This window comes from Bos javanicus, chromosome 27 (genome assembly GCF_032452875.1).
Source record: "Bos javanicus breed banteng chromosome 27, ARS-OSU_banteng_1.0, whole genome shotgun sequence".
Taxonomy (NCBI): Eukaryota; Metazoa; Chordata; class Mammalia; order Artiodactyla; family Bovidae; genus Bos; species Bos javanicus.
The window spans coordinates 15378951-15384982 of record NC_083894.1 but is presented as its reverse complement, the minus strand read 5'-3'; positions in this window follow the sequence as shown (position 1 = coordinate 15384982).

Here is a 6032-nt window from a genome sequence, read left to right as displayed (position 1 = left end):
GCCTCAACACAGCAGTCAATCTTCGTGCCCAGTAGCACACCTCCTATTGGGTGGGTGACTTCTCTGGACTTTTCCTTACTCAGCATTCCTAATTCTTCTCTTCTCTGTAATCATGAGTAGTAATCTCATCTCAGAAGGACACCAACAGGAAGTATGTGGCAGGGGCTTGTCAGAGCAGCCAGGTGACCAGTTGGAGAGGCGGGGGTGATGGGAATGGGAATAACAAGTGGTCTCTTCAACCATGAGGACATACACTGAACTGTCGGCTTTTATCTGAACCCTAATTTAAAGGAGACCAGAGACGTGGGAAAACTGTTGTTCCTAATAGAGTCATTACCTGGACTTCGGTCTTTATCTCCTTGGTTTTTACCTTGACACAATTTAGTTCTTTGCTTTCTAGCTCTATTTTTAGATACAGTACCTGGCAGTTTTTGCTGAATAAGGTAGCAGCTCTGAAACCACAGTGAGACATCAGCCCCCTAGTCTATCCAGTGGCTTAAATGCTTTCAACTTCTCTATCCTTAAGGGAGGTCTTGAAGCATTACACACATGCCTCTAGATGCCTTCAGAAGTTGGTTTTACTGTGTTTTAAGTAAAAAGGAAGTTCTCTAATCACTTGCTGATCACATGTGGTCCTCAGACCAACAGAGTAGTAGTCACCTGGGAGTGCATTAGAAATGCAGAACCTCAGGCCCCTCCCCTGACCAGCAGAATCCAAATCTGCATTTGAACAAGATCCCCAGTTGATTTCTGTGGACTTCAGAAGCACCACTCAGCTGAAGTTGGAGGCTACCATTTGGTTCCCCTGGTGGCTCAGATGATAAAGAATCTGCCTGCAATTCGTGAGACCCAGGTTCGATCCCTGGGTTGGGAAGATCCCCTGGAGAAGGAACTGGCAACCCACTCCAGTATTCTTGCCTGGAGAATTACATGGACAGAGGAGCCTGGAGGGCTAGAGTCCATGGGGTCATGAGGAGTCAGACACAACTAAGCGACTAATACCACACACATTTGGTGTTTAACCGCTGAAGGCTACCAGCAAATCCCAGGTAGGAACAGATCCCCTAGAATGATAACAGCAGAGGAAGAGGGGACTTTCAGGCTGTCCTAACTGCACAGATGGAAAGGCTTCCTATGAACCAGGGAGCTTTGCAGCACTGCTTATTCAAAGTATTCTCTGGGTGTTTACAATATTTTCCTTAGTCTGCTATGTGCAATGATTTATTTCCTGCATGTCTCTCTAGAATTGGCCAGTTGTGGATGCTCAATGTAGTTTTGATGAAGGAAGGAAAACTGGGAGAGGAGCTTCGGGGAATATTTCGGCAGTTTGTCACAGGGCCCCATAGGGTCATAGTTTACCATTTATTTTTGGACTTTTAGAAGAACCAACTAGGGGAAGTGTAAATACAGCTATTGAGTGAGAACACTCTTAGGGAGATTGCTGGAGAGAAGGAATTGTTTTCCATATTTCGATATTAACATCACTTAGAAAGTTTATTAAAGATATTGTAGTGGTTTAGTCGCCAAGTTGTGTCCAACTCTTGTGACCCCTTGGACCGAAGCATGCTAGGCTCTTCTGTCCATGGGATTTCCCAGGCAAGAATACTGGAGTGAGTTCCTATCTCCTTCTCCAGGGGATATTCCCAACCCAGGGATTGAACCCAGGTCTCCTGCATTGCAGGCAGATTCTTTACTGACTGAGCTATGACAGCTCTCTGTTAAAGATAAATAAAAGATAAAAATTTCAAAAAGATTAAAGATACTGTGAATAGTGTCAATTGTGGGCTTAGATTTTTCCAGGCAACTGGCTTTTCTCTTGGGGCTGATAATTCCAGCTTTTTGCTCTGTGTTGACTTGAGCAACACTCAGAAGTCATCACAGGGAGCTTCAGCTTAGTGTATGAAGGGGAGTTCTTTTCTGTAGCTTAAAGATTTCATCTGCTTACAGGGCAACTTTGCACACAAAATTAAGAGGTATATGTTGCTGACAATCAGAAATTATTGTAGATTTCAGCAAGTAACATAGAAGTGTGGGTGAAGATAGATTCAGAAAGAGGAGAAAATTACAGGAGTGTTAACAGATTCTGTCGTGGGGGCAATAATCTGCCTCCACCCCATCGCCTCCTCATTCATCCACTGCTACAATCAGCGTTTACTGTGCACTTGGCACAGTGCGGGCCAACCCAGGAGTCACTGAGAATAAACACAGAACTTTTGGAGAAGTTCTCACAAGTGAAAAGAAGAGCCCGACTAAGGGGAGAGCTCCTGAGGGCAGATCCCATCCCTCATTTGCCTGTTCGTTGGTCCACTTCTCTGAATCTCCACCTTACTGCTTGTGGTTACTGTTCAGCTTGTTTCTTTATGCTAATCGTACCAATTCGGCATTAATTTGAGGAGTTATAAATGCCCTCCTTTTTAAAACGTCATTGCCGCCGAGACCATTAAGGGTCTCTCATTAGCGTGAATTGACGTAACTGGATTTTGATTTCTAACACCAAACTAAAGGAGGCTGTCAAGAAAACAAATTTTGAATGAGATGGAGGTGATTTAGGAAGAGATGGAGGTGATTTAGGAAGAGCGGATGTGTTAGTTTTCTGCTGCCACAAACTTGGGGATTTAAAACAACAGAGATTTATTCTCTCAAATCTGGAGGTTGGAAGTCTGAAATTAGCAGTACGGGGCAGGACCACACTCCTTCTGGAGGGGCTAGAGGAGAATCTGTTTCTTACCTTTTCAGCTTCATGGCTGCCTGCAGCCCTTGGCTTGTGGTCACATGACTACAGTCCCCACCGCTGTGGTCACTTTGATGTTTCCTCTTCTCTGTGTCAAATCTCCTTTTGCTCCTCTCTTATAAAAGGATGCTTATGTGTCCTTAGCGCATTCCTGACTTAAGCATTGCCCCCTTATCAATCTAACCCACAAAAAAACAGCCAGATAAACATTTAAAAATGTAATTATGAATTCTGTTCTTGTCACTCATGTACAAAACCTAGCATGATCCTTCAAGTTTGTGTAAATATTTATTTTCTGTTTACTAGATTAATTTAATTTGGACAGTTAGATATACAGCAGCTTAAATAGAGGACTGATGTTCTTCCAGACTCAAAATTAACCAGAGAAAGAATAGGACAATACTGTGTAGCTACCAGAATATGTCCGATCACTAGTGGGTCATTCATTCCCATTTATATTATATGCATGCTATTTGTTTGATTGGAGAAGGCAATGGCACCCCACTCCAGTACTCTTGCCTGGAAAATCCCATGGACGGAGGAGCCTGGTAGGCTGCAGTCCACGGGGTCGCGAAGAGTCAGACACGACTAAGCGACTTCACTTTCACTCTTCACTTTCATGCATTGGAGAAGGAAATGGCAACCCACCGATTTATATCGTATGTATGGTGGAAAGATTGCAACTATACCTAGATCTAATCAATAAAAACAGAACCTTCAAAAAAAAAAAGATGCTTATGGTTACATTTAAGGCCTATCTGGATAATCTCCCCACCTCAAAATGCTTAATGTAATCAAATCTGCAGTCCCTTTTTTGGCCTTTATACACTTGTAGGTTCCAGGAATTAGGACATGGGTGCATTTTGGGGGCCGAAGCCTCCCGTACCTGGTGAAGTGCCATGGTGGGATCTGAGACAGCATCTGTGCGCTGACGCTCTGAGAACGAGGCCACCATAGGGCAGAGACATGCGCGTAGGAGGTGGGGGGACAAGCTGAAGAAACACATGTTCTGTTTCCAGACATGTCAGAACTATCCTTCTCCTCCCTCTCTTTTCCCTTCCCATTTCCCCTTCTTCCTGTTTGTCCTTTCTTAGCCCTCATGCACCACAGCACCCCTTGCTCCCAGGCCTCAGAATGGAAGCTGCTGTGATACATTTATGCTGCGTTATGAGCTAGATCTGCCGAGTTTACTAAACTCCGACCCTCACTACTGTTTACACACACACATGTACACACACAGCGGCCTTGTCTCACAAGCGTGTAGTTCAGACCCAGTCTTTTCTCTGCTGTTCTCCAATATACGCTTCTAGTTGGCCACTGGTCTTTTGAAAATGCCATGCTCATGTTCATCAAATCCATCTGGATACAAATTCTGTTTACAAATGGCCCTGGGCAAGTTGCTGTGCCTTAGTTTCCATATCTATAGAGCAGAGATGATGGTATCTGCCTCCTAGGCCTATTGAGATGACTCAGTGAGGGAATGTTTGTGAAGTTCCTGGCGTGATGTTCAGACTGTAGGAGGTACACAGGGGCTGAGATTCGCATGCATTGATCTGGTCGAGCACCTGGTCTATTCCTGAAAGTGCTGGATCCTCAGTGTTACAATGGGAAACAGAACCCAGATGCTGCCTTTCAGGAGTTTCTCAAGTGAGACAGACAGAGGAAGGAAATCAGATATAAGCAGGCAGCAGTGAGGTGATGGTAGGAGGAAATCAGAGAGGACTTCCTGGAGGAGATGATGTATGAACTGCATCTCGAAAGTGAGTGGATTAGTTTCCTCTTGCTACCTTAGCAAATTGCCACAGACCTAGTAGTAGCTTAAAAAAATGGAAATTTACTGTCTCCCAGTTTTGGTGACTAGAAGTCCAAAATACAGGTGTTGGCAGAGCCATGTGCCCTCTAAAGGCCCTAGGGGAGGTTTCCTTCCTTGTCTCCTCCAGCTTTTGGTGGCCTCAGCACGTCTTGGTTTGTGGCAGCATGACTCCAATCTCTGCCTCCACGTGCCTTCACGAGGCTGTCTCTGTGTCTCTCCTCCCCCTTTTATAAGGACGTTTGTCATTGGACTTAGGGCCCAGCTGAGTAATCCAGAAGGGTCTTATCTTGAGATCCTTAATTACATGTGCAAAGACCCTTTTCCCACATAAGGTCACATTCACAGGTTCCACATGGACATAAGCTTTTAGGAGATTATCATCCAACCCACCACAGTGAGTGAGAGGTAGCCAAGTGAAGACAGGTGGGAGGGATGTCCTCAGGGAAGGGATTGGGACAAGGAAGGACATCAGGGCATGAAATGGCATCTGGTTTTGAGGAACCACAACATAGTCTAGATCATGAAGTGTGAGAAGTGTGGTGGAGGGTGAGTGACGAGGCAGTCATGGGTTGAGGGACAAATCTGATACCCAGGAGTTAAACATTTTTTGTATCACAATGGTTCAGATAAAGATGCTGAAGTCCTGCACAGGGGTTAGAGATCAGCGGGACTTGTGTGAGAGAGAAAACCCACAGGTTGGGGAAGGATTAAGCACAGTGGGAGAAAAACAGAGAAGAAAATTGCTGGGTTTCTGCTTTGAGAATGGACTATGTGGTGACCCCATTCATTGTGGTCAATTAACATTAAGGAGGAATAGAAGGTAATTTGTGGGGGGTGAAGATATGTGTATAGGCCAGGGCATGTGGGAGAAGATGATTAGTTTAAGTTGGGACATATCGATTTTAAAGTTCATGTGGATATCCTATAAATGGATGTCCAGAGACAGCTGAGATAGGAAAGTGACAGAGATAAAAAGGGTACATTGGCCTGCAGGGACAGATAGACCGTGGCCATGGATGAAATGACTTAAGAAGAGCTTAAAGGAGGGACTTTCCTGCGGTCCAGTGGTAAAGGATCTACCTTGCAATGCAGGAGACATGGGTTTGATTCCCTGGTCTGGGAAGACTCTACCTGCCTCCGAGCAGCCAAGCCCGTGCGCCACAACTTTTGAGCCTGCGCACCTAGAGCCCATGCTTTGCCATAGGAGAAGCCACCACAATGAGAAGCCCGTGCACTGCAACTAGAGAGTAACCTGCTTGCTGCAATGACAGAAAGCCTGTGTGCAGCAATAAAGGCCCAGTGCAGCCAAAATAAATAATTTATTTTACAAAAAGGGCTTAGAAGAGAAGGGCCAGTAGGGTGGCAAGTACAGAATCTTGGGAGAAGCTGATGGGTGAGGAGTGGGTGACAGATAAGAACTAGGAAGGGGTTGTCAGAAGAGAAGGAGAGCTCTGAGGCTCCTGGGATTCCTAGAAGCAAAGGTGTGGA